Source organism: Lissotriton helveticus, chromosome 4_1 (assembly GCF_964261635.1).
Source record: "Lissotriton helveticus chromosome 4_1, aLisHel1.1, whole genome shotgun sequence".
In the NCBI taxonomy this organism is placed as follows: Eukaryota; Metazoa; Chordata; class Amphibia; order Caudata; family Salamandridae; genus Lissotriton; species Lissotriton helveticus.
Window position 1 is genome coordinate 248,446,995 of NC_136063.1, and position 14,377 is coordinate 248,461,371.

The 14,377-nt window shown below is 49.8% G+C and overlaps 1 protein-coding gene across 1 annotated transcript in view; it reads left to right on the plus strand.

Annotated features, from left to right (window-relative positions):
- Positions 1 to 6,737: 6,737 nt before the first annotated feature.
- LOC144828503 (CMP-N-acetylneuraminate-beta-galactosamide-alpha-2,3-sialyltransferase 1-like) overlaps positions 6,738 to 14,377 on the plus strand; it is a 593,148-nt gene continuing 585,508 nt past the window's right edge. The window contains exon 1 of the mRNA XM_078686728.1: positions 6,738 to 6,833. The gene's annotated coding sequence lies outside the window, so the exon portion shown is untranslated. The remainder of the gene's footprint in view (positions 6,834 to 14,377) is intronic.

Consider the following 14,377-nt stretch of genomic DNA (forward strand, 5'->3'; position numbering starts at 1 on the left):
ACCAATATATACACACCAACGCAACATTCCAAAACAAATCCAAAATGTACGTTCGGTACATAGACGACCTGTTCATAATGTGGTCAGATACAAAGGACACGCTGAATCAAGTACTTACAGAAGTAAACACAAAGGATCCACGCATTAATCTCACATGGCAAATCAGCGACTCAGCAATATCCTTCTTGGATGTCAACATAAAGATCACCCCCCAAGGGTTCACCACAGACCTCCATCGAAAATCTACTGACCGCAACAACACCTTGCACTACTCAAGCTTCCACCAAGGCTCCCTGAAAAAGCACCTACCATTTTCTCAAATGGTACGCGTAAAGCGCATAGTGTCAGATGAACATGTATTAACAACACGCATTAACGAAATGCATGAACGATTCATTGACCGTGGTTACCCAGAGGATGTTCTCCGCGACATGCAGAATCGCGTAGCCAAGATGTCCAGACAAGACTGCCTACAAAAAGCCAAGAAAGACAAGGAATCTCGCATAGTGCTTGTGTCTAAATTCTCTACAGTAAGTTTCACGTACAGGAAAATTATACTTAAGCACTGGCCCATCTTACAGGCTGAACCCGATCTTCGGGGCATCTTTGAAAAACCTCCCTTGTTTGCTTACACAAGAAGCAAAAACTTTAAAGAAATCCTGTCTAAACCAACTATAACAACCAGGCAACATCGAGGCACTCAACCTTGCTTAAATTGCAGCCACTGCAACTGTATAATCAAGGGCAATACCATCCAACACCCTATGAAGGGTCACACCATTAAATTACAAGTTGATGCCACATGCGATTCAATGAACTTAATTTACGCCTTGAAATGTCCTTGCGGGAAGCTCTATGTTGGGAAAACAGAACGTAAAATAAAAACACGCTTAAACGAACACAAATCCAACATACGTGTGAAACAAGAAAAATCCAACATTGCTATGCACTTTGCTGAATCACGCCACACCATCGCACAATTGAAATACATTGTTTTGGAGATCGTCAGTAAAAAAGAAGGAACTGACAATCACAAACTGTTGCTAAAACGAGAACTCGAATGGATCTATCGATTACAGACTCAGAAGCCGCACGGTCTTAATGACCGCATCGAATATAGTTGTTACCTGTAAAGCATATCCATTGTATTTTGTACATTGTATTTTGATGACTTTGCTTATTGCTCCCACCCATTCATTTCCTCACGTTCAGAAACCATCATAAGATGGCCACCTCACTTTCCTGACCCTTAGCACCCTTTTCTATGTCTATCATTTACCTGGTCGACCCACCCTGTTCAGTTACAGGTTCTTATAGTTCCCTCCCATGAGCACCTCTGACACAGATCTCGCAACCGTTTACCAGCGGACTCCGCTACGCTTGAACACGAAGTAAGTTTCTGACACTGTTAACGCTCACGCGTTCCATTATCCTCATCTTAACCCCACGCGGTAAAATCCCATTTCACCTTCCGTTGTGCACTACCTTAGTCACACCGATTTATTTATTCATTTTTATCCCCTCACCTATAGACACGGTTAACCTCCCTCGATTACGTCTCCAGTTTACCAGCCTCTCACCGTTGCCTTTTCCGTCTTCCTCCGCAGCACTCCGTGACAAAGGGCCCTCCGGCCCGAAATGCATTGGAGAAGAGTTCATGCGCTAGAATAATGAAATAATTGTTACACGACTGATATGCCAATAATATCAGGTGTTTAAATGAACAAACGATGAACTACATTGAATAAATAATGAAACTTCATTGACTTTGTGGATCACGTTATTGATCACGCCCGGTGTGCCTCATTAGGGGATGTATCTGCAACTGTTGCATACACTACCGATTCCATGATTCTTGGGTGCCTGACGGAAGACACCACCCTAGAGAGCACCCATAAGTTCGATAAAACTTTTTGAAAATTCAACACTAACAAGCTGTGCACCACCAACTCTCCTTTTCTTGTCACAGCAGGGGGAAGGCATGGCCAGTTAAGGTGATGCTTTTCCTTTGTAAAGGAATTTCTGCTGGCATCTTAGTCCAGGGTGTGCTGTCTGTGCACTTGTATAGATGTGTATTCCATACAAGTGCACAGACAGCAAACCCTGGGCTATGACGCCAGCAGGAATTAATTTACAAAGGAAAAGCTTCACCTGCACTGGCCATCCCTTTCCCCCTGCTGTCTGTGCATTTGACCCACATTGATCTACACAGTGAGACCTTCGGGAGGGGCTGGATGCCAGGACGACAGTGCTGCTGATCAGCCAGACTCCACAGTATAGTATCAGAAGAGCAGGCAGCAGTTTTTTGTGTAAGTTCCAGTAACTTTAATGCATTTTTCAGCACAGCATTACCTACTGCCTGCATATCTAGGTTACTGTGAATGTTGTTCTTGACTTACATACATAGAAACGTCAAAGAGGACAGTCCCCTCCAAATATGCAAATGTAGTGTAAGTTTGTAGTGTTCATTTTTTTTGGGGTGCTAGTGGGTAATTTTAGAGTTCAGGGTGGGTGTGGGTTTTAGGGTGCCAGTGAGTAATTTTATGGTTCAGGGTGGGTTACGGATTGAGGTGCCAGGGGGTAATTTTAGGTTTCTGAGCGGGTATGGGTTTTGGGGCTCCAGGGGGCAATTTTAGGGTTCAGGGTAGGTATGGATTTTGGGGTGCCAGGGGACATTTTAGGGTTCAGCGTGGGTATGTGTTTTGGTGTGCCAGGGGTAATTTTAGGGTTCAGGGCAGGTGTGGGTTTTGGGGTGTCAGGGGGCAATTTTATGGTTCAGGGTGGGTATGGGTTATGGGGTGCCAGGGGGGAATTTATGGTTCAGGGTGGGTATGGGTTATGGGGTGCCGGGGGGAATTTATAGTTCAGCATGGTTATGGGTTTTAGGGTGCCAGGGGTAATTTTAGGGTTTAGGGCAGGTGTGGGTTTTGGGATGTCAGGGGGCTATTTTAGGGTTCAGGGTGAGTATGGGGTGACAGGGGACATTTTAGGGTTCAGCGTGGGTATGTGTTTTGGTGTGCCAGGGGTAATTTTAGGGTTCAGGGCAGGTGTGGGTTTTGGGGTGTCAGGGGGCAATTTTAGGGTTCAGGGTGGGTATGGGTTATGGGGTGCCAGGGGGGAATTTATGGTTCAGGGAGGGTGTGGGTTATGGGTTGCCGGGGGGCATTTATGGTTCAGCATGGGTATGGGGTTTGGGGTGCCAGGGGTAATTTTAAGGTTCAAGGTGGGTGTGGGTTTTGAGGTGTCATGGGATTAATTTTAGGGTTCAGCGTGGATATGTGTTTTATAGTGCCAGGGGTAATTTTAGGGTTTAGGGCAGGTGTGGTTTTGGGATGTCAGGGGGCTATTTTAGGGTTCAGGGTGGGTATGGGTTATGGGGTGCCAGATGGGAATTTATGGTTCAGCATGGGTATGGGTTTTGGGGTGCCTGGGGTAATTTTAAGGTTCAGGGTGGGTTTGGGTTTTGGGGGGCAAGGGGGAATTTATGGTTCAGCATGGGTATGGTTTCTGGGGTGCCAGGGGTAATTTAAGGTTCAGGGCGGGTATGGGTTTTGGGGCTCCAGGGGGGTGATTTTAGGGTTCAGGGTGGTATTGGGTTTTGGGGTGCCAGGGGGTAATTTTAGGGTGCGGGGTGGGTATGGGTTTTGGGGTGCCGGGGAGGGATAATTTTAAGGATAGGATGGGTATGGGTTTTGGGGTGCCAGGGGAATTATAAATTTCAGGGCGGGTATGGGTTTTAGGGTGTGAGGGGGTTAATTTTAGGGTTCAGCGTGGGTATGGGTTTTGGTGTGCCAGGGCTAATTTTAAGATTCAGGGTGAGTATGGGTTTTGGGGGGCAATGCATCAAACTAACAAAAATGTGTGCTTTAATTGTTGTCCAGTTTCAAATGCAGAATTCACCAAATGTTTTTCTCAGCTTGACCTGAGCATTAACCGATCCTGATTATCTGCCATTTTAGCTCCGCCCCATTGATTTACATTAGCCACGCCCCTTCATCTGCCATGTTAGCCCCCCCCTAGGGTGACCAACTGGCATTGGTGCAAATTCAGGACGGTGAGTGTAAAAATTCAGGACAAAGGGTCAAAATTCAGGACACAAATTCAGGACAGGAGGTCAAAATTCAGGACAAAACTTCAGGACAATAGGTACGTTTTACAGACACATCAGGGGTCGCGCAATAGTATATAAGTAAGCCCAGCCATTTCCAAACATATTCAACCATTTGCAAACCTATCCATCATGTATCCTTCCATCTATCATTTCACTCAGCCATCCCTTCATCCATCCCCTCATCCATCCTTTCACACATCCTCCATTATCCATCCATCCATCCACCCTTTCACCCTATCCATCTGTACACTTATCCATCCACTCTTCATCCCATCCATCCATTCACTCATCCATTCAGCCATTTACCCTTTCACCAATCCAGCCATCCTTTCACTTACTAATCCTTCCACCCATCCACTCTTTTAGTCATCCATCCATCCTCCCTTTCTCTCTCCATCGACCCTTTCACTAAGCCATCCTTCCTTCTATCCATTCATCCACCCACCCATCCATCCATCTACTCATCCACACATGAATCCTTCCATTGACCCTATCACTCATCCATCATTTCACTCCTTCACACATCTATTCATCCTTTTGTCCATCTACCCTCCCTTTCACTCACTCACTCATCCATCCATCCATCCTTCCCCTCATCATCCATCCTTCCCATCATCATCCATCCTTCCCCTCATCATCCATCCATCCATCCTTTCAGCCACCCATCCATCCATCCTTCCCCTCCATCCATCCCCTCATCCATCCATCCATCCATCCATCCCCTCATCCATCCATCCCCTCACCCATCCATCCTTCCTTCCTTCCCCTCATCCATCCATCCCCTCATCCATCCATCCTTCCCCTCATCCATCCATCCTTCCCCTCATCCATCCATCCTTCCCCTCATCCATCCATCCTTTCATCCATCATTCCTTTCATCCATCATCCATCCTTCCCCTCACCCACCCATCCATCCCATCCATTTATCCTTCCCCTCACCCATCCTTCCCCTCATCCATTCATCCTTTCCCTCCATGCATCCATCCAACCTTCTCCTCATCCATCATCCTTCCCCTCATCCATCATCCAGCTACCCTTCCACCCATACATCCAGCTATTTACATTTTCTCTCCATCCTTCCCCTCACTCATCAATCCATCCATCCTCTCATTATCCATTTATTCAATCTTTTATTCATCCATTCACCCTTTCACTAATTCATCCAGCCATTCACCCATCCCTTCACTTACTTACTCGCCCACCTTTCCATATTAATTTTGAGCTGAGCCCTTTTGAGAAGAGGCCCATCAAGAACTTCACCCTCGCTGCAGGGGCCGTTCCAGGACTGGGACAGAAGCCACCCAGGGCGGAGACAGGATCCACCACGGGGGGGGGGGACAAGAGCCATCACAGGCGGGGGTGGACTGGAGCCACAACATGGGGGACAGGAGCCATCACAGGTGGGGAGTGGACTTGAGCCACCACATGGGGGGGGGGACAGGAGCCATCACTGAGGGGAGGGCAGGAGCCATCACAGGAGAGGGAACAGGATCCACCAGGGTGGGCACAGGGGTCGGCATGCAGTATTCTAGTATCATCTTGGGCTCCTCGCGCCCTCCTGCACAAGACAACGAGAAGACAGGCTCTCTGTCCAAAATGCTATCCCCCATTGTGATGTACAGTACTTACAGGAGATACTCTAAGAGAACTGATTGTCCTCCATACTTTGTTAATAAGTGTGGGTGCGATTGTGCCATTTGTTTATTGTATTACATTATAGACTGCATGTTTGAAGAACCGAGGTTTGCTTACAATTTAGTGACAGTAATTAAGCTCGGTGAAGAGAAGCACACGCTGCCTCGGTGTAATCAGGGGTGTAATCTGGCCGAGTCTAGGATGTTTGGGGCCCTGGGTAGAAATGGAATGTGTGAGCCCCCCCCTAAATAGCAGAGACATGATGCATTCAGGCCTGTTTGCATGTGAATAGATGTCGCTGCTCCTGAACCTGCAGCCCCTCCCTCTCAGTCACCTTCAAGCAAGCACCTCTTAACAGGTCATCAAGGGCTGCAGGTGTGAGGGTTGCCATCCCGCTGTGCCTCTCCAATGCTGCTGAGTATCTGAGGAGCTTTAGTGCAGCATCAGAGTTAAGAAGGGAGGTGGGTGCAAGCTGTGCCGGCTTTAGGGTGAGGCAACCGGTGCCCTGTTAAAATGACGGACAAATGGCGTCCGTTAAAGAATCCTTCACGGACAACGGACAGACGGCCGAAATTATGGACTGTCCGTGAAATTTACGGACGGTTGGTCACCCTACTCCCCTTCCCCCCCCCCGAAATTAAGACCTACTTGCGCCCCTGGTTTACTGTTACCTATTAATAAGTGCATCTGTTTAGGTAAGCTAAGATTGTGTGCTGCATCGGACTGTGTATGATTCCCGCCTGTAATTAAGCGTTAAACTGTCAGTGCGTAGTGGTGTCGGTTGAAATGAGGAGTACCTCTGGCGTACTGTCAGTGGCTATGCCCCCGGGCTGTAAAGGCAGATTAGCTCGTGCATGCTTGCTGTCAGTGACGTATGCCCCTGCTGTAGTAGCGCGTGCGATCTCATGCCTCGGACAGTGCTTAATTAGAGCCGAGAGGGTGGGGCGCTCACTTTGTGAACCAGCAGGTTTCCTCGTCAGACTTTGACCGAGGGTAAGAGGAGAGAAGTGCAAAAGGGGGAAGAGAAAGACTGAAACACAGCGGCAAAGAAAGTAGAGATGAGAAGAACCTGAAAAGGGGAGAAAAGGTGAGATAAATTGTAAGGGAGAGTGTGTGGTGGGGGTTGTTAGACCCGTCTGCTTCTGAGAGTCCCCTCACCACTATGATTTCTTTTGTTCCCCTGTACCTCCCAAAATTTGTCGCTTTTTATTTGTCTACCAGGACTTTTTATGTGTTGTCTCATGGGGTTAGATGTTCCTTGACGCCCAGTTGCTCACAAGGTTTGTGGCACCTATTTACAAGGTACCTGGCCCAAACCTGTGGCATTACAAACTGGGGTTGTCAACCTGTATAAATGAACCTAAAATGGTGGACACCCTTTTTCCTCATGTGAAGTGACTCCCATTGGAGCCTTCATGAACCCTGGCCTTTTGAGGATTTGGCGCCCTTTGGTTGGCGCGCATTTCTGACAGGAATTCCTTTATTTTCCTCAGGTACACAAAATGGCTGCTCTAGAACCCCAGTACGGTGGCTGTGAGTGTCCTAAATACCCCTCAAGAGTGCCTTGTCATTGTCACAGCCAGAGAAGGTTCTAGAACCTTCTGGCTCGTGCCAGTACCCCAGGGCACTGGCTATATAAGGCCCAGTCCCTGGCGGCCATTTTAGAAGAGGAGATGAGATTAGATTGGATTTGAGATGAGATGGAGATTAAGAGATTCCAGATTTGCCACCAGATTGACACCTGCCCTGTTGACCCCTGAGGTGGCTGGTAGCGCAGGCAGTAGAGCAGCAAAGGGTTGCTGGCGTTGTGTCTGACTGGCGTTCCAGTCAGCTACGTGAGAAGTGATCTAGCGCCTACAGCGCCTGCCCAGCGAGTACCTCATTGCCCCCAAAGACTGTGGCCAGATTCGTGTGCCTCCCCGCCCCCCCGGTGGTGAACTGTGATCGATTTATCCAGTCGCGAGGCGAGAGCAAGTTCGCCGCGACCGCGATCGTCAGCTGTGCCCCCCTTCGCGACAGGTGCCTCTAGAGGGGAGCTCGGACGTCTCCGAGCCCCACCAGCGTAGAGCGCTTCCTGCGGAAATTGAAGGTGAGGTGGTGCGCCGTGGCGGGGAAAGGCCGGCCTTCGTTGGGCGGGACTAGCGTCTCTACCACTCCCCAGTGACCCGGGAGCTGTAGCTGTGGGCGGGAACCCCCCTGTATGCGGAAGTCGGAGGGAGGCCCGTGGAGCCCCTGAGAGCCCCGTCGCTAACGAGAGGAGTGCTGTGCCCGACTGAATCGTATCTTGACTGCAGCCGATGTGAGGTGGGCCCGTTTCCTCATAGTGAATGCAGCGTTGTGAAGGAACTGTGAACCGCCATTTATTTGACTGTGCGCGAAGGTTGTGTGACCTCTCCGGCAGCCCGTTCGTCAGTCTAATGACTTTGAACTGGTGCCGCCTGTGCTCAAGTGGTGCTAAAGCCCGTAGGCGCGCATAGACCTCACCGGCAAAGCAAAAATCCTATCCCGGTGACCGCCGAGTGCAAATGATGTATTTACTGTGTTTCCTTGCCTTCTAGATATACGCGCATACGCCTTGAGTGATTATTAAAGAGTCCCAAACCTTATTTTGTGCTCAGAGAAGCCGTATACCTGGTCATTGAAAACAGCATAAACTGTAAGAGTTATCTTTCCCATTTGAAACGTATTGCAGATGTAATGATTCAAAAGTATTTAATTGGTGGCAGCGATACCAGAAGAAACATGTGGTTGTTTATTTAAATGAACCAATATTTATTCTGATATTTATTCTGATATTTATTCTGATATTTATTCTGATATTTATTCTGATATTTATTGGGATACTCATTCCTGAAGTTATTCTATTTATTAATACTATTTATTACCAGAACTGTATGACCAAAAGAAATGTATATGTGCTTTCCCAGACAACCCTATTTACAACAAGGAACTTTTACATAAAGGAATCGTATTTTTCTACAGCAGTGGTGTGGTGTCCTTCTTTTTGGTGTGGATGTACAAGGAGTTATTATTGGGTCAGAGCCGGCTTAACACTACAGCCTTCACTTGCCTTGTCACTTGAGCCGAGCTACCCCCTTTGTGCTGGGCTTGCCCATCGCAGGTCCAACAGGGGTAATGGAGGCACGAGGTAGAATAAAGACTGTGAAGCCTGCAGCCTTGTTACTCGCCCCCTCCGACTTCTGAGCTCAACTTTTGCCTCCAACACTTATTCTTTAACAAGTTAACCACAGCTTGGAGGCATCAGCAACAATGGAAGGGTGATTCCTCTGAGCTGCTGTCAGTGTCTGACTCCCTGAGACCGACTGCCGATTTCCCCTACCCAGCACATCCCGCCAGGGGACTTGGTATCATCATCCCTGCGTGCCGCTGCGACATCCTCTGCTCCCCCTGTAATCTGCCGCCCGCACAGCCTGGCAGAATGCGCCTCCTTCCTCGTGGTGAGGGCATGAGATGTTAGACGGAAGGAGTGTCCTCGGTGTGAGTCCTGGCACCAGGTTGGCGAGGGCAGAGCCGGCCCTCACAGCCCGGCCCCAAGCTGAGTCTCTCTTTTCCTAAGTGTCTGTCTGTCTGGGGCGGAGCTGCTCAGCCTATGTTTAGCTCGGCTGCCATCCACGTGGCCCGGCCGGACCCCACACCACACACTCGGCAAAGCATCGGCTGGAGAATCCGATTAAGGCAGGAGGAGGAGGGGGGCGAGCCCAACTCTCCCCGCCGCTGATCTCCCCAGCACGGAGCTGCGAGGGCTTTCCCTGCTCCGGGAGGGATGGAGGGTCTGCCGGGAGGACCCCCCGCCCGCTGCTGCGCCTGAGCGAGTCAGGGTAGAAAGGCTCCTCGTCCCGTTAGCGGGCTCATTCCGCCTGTGCCGGTGCTGCTGGCAGCTGGGGATGCGGATATTGGACTGGAGGAGAGGCACCAGAGCAGCCCGGACACCTCGCGGGAGAGGAGCAGAGGAACATGTCAGCTCATGGCTCGGAGGTCACCGGGGTACCTCGTAAACACCCCTCGGTGGGCTGGGGCTTCTGTGGGACATCTCTAACTACGCCTGTGTGTGCCTGGGGTCTGGAAGGTGCCTCATAACTACCCCTGTGGATACGAAGACTGGAGGTCCTGTGGAAACCTCATAACTACCCCTCACTGGGCTGGTTGGGTCGGTGGAGTGCTGCATAACTGTTCGTGTACATGTGAATGTTGAGGGTTCTGTGGAAACCTCATAACTACCCCCTCAATGGGCAGGGTGGGTCAGTGGAGTGCCACATAACTGTTCGGGTAGATCTGAATGCTGAGGGTTCTGTGGAAACCTCTTAACTACCCACTCAACGGCCAGGGTGAGTCGGTGGAGTGACGCATAACTGATCGTGTAGATCTGAATGCTGAGGGTTCTGTGGAAACCTCTTAACTACCCCCTCAACGGGCAGGGTGGGTTGGTGGAGTGCTGCATAACTGTTCGGGTGGATGTGAAGGTAGGGGGTCCTGTGGAAACCTCTTAACTACCCCCTCAACGGGCAGGGTGGGTCGGTGGAGTGCTGCATAACTGTTCGGGTGGATGTGAAGGTAGGGGGTCCTGTGGAAACCTCATAACTACCCTCCCAACGGGCAGGGTGAGTCGGTGGAGTGCCGCATAACTGTTTGTGTAGATCTGAATGCTGAGGGTTCTGTGGAAACCTCTTAACTAACCCCTCAACGGGCAGGGTGGGTCGGTGGAGTGCCGCATAACTGTTCATGTAGATCTGAATGCTGAGGGTTCTTCTTAACTACCCCCTCCAAGGGCAGGGTGGGTCGGTGGAGTGCCGCATAACTGTTTGTGTAGATGTGAATGCTGAGGGTTCTGTGGAAATCTCATAACTACCCCTCATTGGGCCAGGTGGGTCAGTGGAGTGTCGCATAACTGTTTGTTTAGATCTGAATGCTGAGGGTTCTGTGGAAACCTCTTAACTCCCCCCTCAATGGGCAGGGTGGGTCGATGGAGTGCCGCATAACTGTTTGTGTAGATGTGAATGCTGAGGGTTCTGTGGAAATCTCATAACTACCCCTCATTGGGCAGGGTGGGTCGGTGGAGTGCCGCATAACTGTTCGTGTAGATGTGAATGCTGAGGGTCCTGTGGAAATCTCATAACTACCCCTCATTGGGCAGGGTGTGTCGGTGGAGTGCCGCATAACTGTTCGTGTAGATGTGAATGCTGAGGGTTCTGTGGAAATCTCATAACTACCCCTCATTGGGCAGGGTGGGTCGGTGGAGTGTCGCATAACTGTTCGTGTAGATCTGAATGCTGAGGGTTCTGTGGAAACCTCTTAACTACCCCCTCGACAGGCAGGGTGGGTCTGTGGAGTGCCGCATTACTGTTCGTGTAGATGTGAATGCTGAGGGTTCTGTGGAAATCTCATAACTACCCCTCATTGGGCAGGGTGGGTCGGTGGAGTGTCGCATAACTGTTCGTGTAGATCTGAATGCTGAGGGTTCTGTGGAAAGCGGTACAAAAGGGGGTGGTGATGGACGGAGCATCTGAATCAATCAAACACTCACACCCAGTCAAAAGATCTGGGTTTAATCCATCACCGTTCTTTAGCCCACACTGCCACCCCAGTTCAGACATGGCTATATGCAAATCAGTCTGACCCTGTGCCTCATGGGAACAGTTCAGCCTGAACTGCCAAGCCATGTCTTCCCTGGACCGGAAACAAGCTTCCGAGGACCGGTTTCTGGCATTCCAGCCGTCTTCAGCCCGGCTTGCTTGAATCCTGTGGCAAAGTGAGCAAGGGACTCACGTTTGAGCATACCCTGCCACACTTATGGCGGCCAAAAGCGGTACAAAAGGGGGTGGTGATGGGCGGAGCATCTGAATCAATCAAACACTCACACCCAGTCAAAAGATCTGGGTTTAATCCATCACCGTTCTTTGGCCCACTCTGCCACCCCAGTTCAGACATGGCTATATGCAAATCAGTCTGACCCTGTGCCTCATGGGAACAGTCCAGCCCGAACTGCCAAGCCATGTCTTCCCTGGACCGGAAACAAGCTTCCGAGGACCGGTTTCTGGTATTCCAGCCGGTCGGTGGAGTGCCGCATAACTGTTCGTGTAGATGTGAATGCTGAGGGTTCTGTGGAAATCTCATAACTACCCCTCATTGGGCAGGGTGTGTCGGTGGAGTGTCGCATAACTGTTCGTGTAGATCTGAATGCTGAGGGTTCTGTGGAAATCTCATAACTACCCCTCATTGGGCAGGGTGGGTCGGTGGAGTGTCGCATAACTGTTCGTGTAGATGTGAATGCTGAGGGTTCTGTGGAAATCTCATAACTACCCCTCATTGGGCAGGGTGGGTTGGTGGAGTGTCGCATAACTGTTCGTGTAGATCTGAATGCTGAGGGTTCTGTGGAAATCTCATAACTACCCCTCATTGGGAAGGGTGGGTCGGTGGAGTGCCGCATAACTGTTCGTGTAGATGTGAATGCTGAGGGTTCTGTGGAAATCTCATAACTACCCCACATTGGGCAAGGTGTATCGGTGGAGTGCCGCATAACTGTTCGTGTAGATGTGAATGCTGAGGGGTCTGTGGAAATCTCATAACTACCCCTCATTGGGCAGGGTGTGTTGGTGGAGTGCCGCATCACTGTTCGTGTAGATGTGAATGCTGAGGGTTCTGTGGAAATCTCATAACTACCCCTCATTGGGCAGGGTGGGTCTGTGGAGTGCCGCATAACTGTTTGCGTAGATGTGAATGCTGAGGGTTCTGTGGAAATCTCATAACTACCCCTCATTGGGCAGGGTGGGTCGGTGGAGTGTCGCATAACTGTTCGTGTAGATCTGAATGCTGAGGGTTCTGTGGAAACCTCTTAACTACCCCCTCAACAGGCAGGGTGGGTCTGTGGAGTGCCGCATAACTGTTCGTGTAGATGTGAATGCTGAGGGTTCTGTGGAAATCTCATAACTACCCTTCAATGGGCAGGGTGTGTCAGTGGAGTGCCGCACAACTGGCCCTGTAAAGTGAGAACTGGGGCTTCTGTTGAATACCTCATAATGGACTGTCCATGGGGAAGCTACTTCAGAGTACCCCATACGTTTTGTCCTTTGGTAGGACAAGCGTGCGTGAGTGCTTCAGAAGAGCCTCTCCCACTGAGGCGAATGGCGTCTGTGGACTACCTCATAACTGCACCTATCTGGAGTGGAGTTTATGTTTAGTGGGTCATAACTATCCCTTTCGCTTCCGTGTGATACCACGTACCCAGTCTTTTAAGTCGCGCTTGTGCTGCACCTCTCGGACCTATATATCTGTGTACGAGGGGCGGGTGTCCTTTTTGCGGGGTTGATGGAACTTTCCGATTTTTTCCACTGATGTTTTCTTCTGTGTTACTCATGGGAAAGCATCCTCTCAACCGTACTGCGAGAGAGAAGGTTGGGTCGGCGCCACCTTCGATCCGAAATGACGCTCTTTAGAACTTTCTTTCTGGTGCCTGAGGTACATAGCGGGCTGTTGCCAATTGAAATATGCACCCTCTGGACTGGAGGTAAAAACAAGCATTGGCATAGCCAATAGGTCTCGCCTTTGGGACCTTATAAGTATTTATGCAGCACAATATCCTTGGTGCAACAACATTAACTGTTGCATGGCTAAACACTTATAAGGTCCTAAAGGTGAGACCTATTGGCTATGCCAATGCTTGTTTTCTGTAGTTTTAGATAGCGCAAACTCGACCCTAATGTATTGAAGAGCTTTACATTAGCACTAATTATATTACAAGGGCATATTCATTGTTGGTAGGCGCGGGGACATGAAGTGATTTGCCCAGAATCACAGTATGTTGAGCAGCCGCCGAGACTCGAACCTGCTGCTCCAACTAAAAAGTCGGCAGCTCTGGTCGTTACGCCAGATCCTCTCCCCTCATGGGAGGAATAGCGCTTATACCGACAAAATGACACTTCGAAGCACCGAGAGGCAGCAGGTGTTGAAGGAGGGAACATGACAGGGAACAGGAGAAAGAAGAGGGAGACGAAGGAGAAGGAAGAAACTGTTGATGGGAAAGGGGTATGAGAGAGTGAAAACGGGAGAATGTGAGACGAAAAGAGAGACCAGGACATGCATAAAGGGAATGGGGGGCACAGGAGAGAGCAAATGAGGGAATGTTAAAGCCAAGGAGGGAGGACAGAAGGCATGAGGAATCAAGAGAGACTAGAGAGAAACAGAAGATAGAGCAATGGACGAAAGATGCAAGATAGAACAGGACAGGCAAGGAGGGAACAGAATGGAAAGAGAGAACAGCGGCGGAACAGAGGAACGAGAGAACAAAAGGAATGACCACTAGAGGAAATAAAGGAGGAGGACATAGGATAGTCAGGGACTGAGGACAGGGAAGGAATTAACTGCGGTGGGAAAGATGGTGGGAGCGTAGAAGGGAACAGGAGAGGGATTAATGGAACAGATGAGGCGGCTGAGGAACCAGTATTGTAAAGGCAAGTGTCAGCGCTCAAGTAAAGCTGACTTAAGTTATTAGGAGCAAACAACGTCTTTGGAGACTAGCTGTGTACGCTTTAACACATTATACCTCATGACGTGCGTTGTGAAGGCTGTGGTTTGAAAGTCCCAGTGGGTGGAGCAAGCTTCGTTCTTTAATTGTAA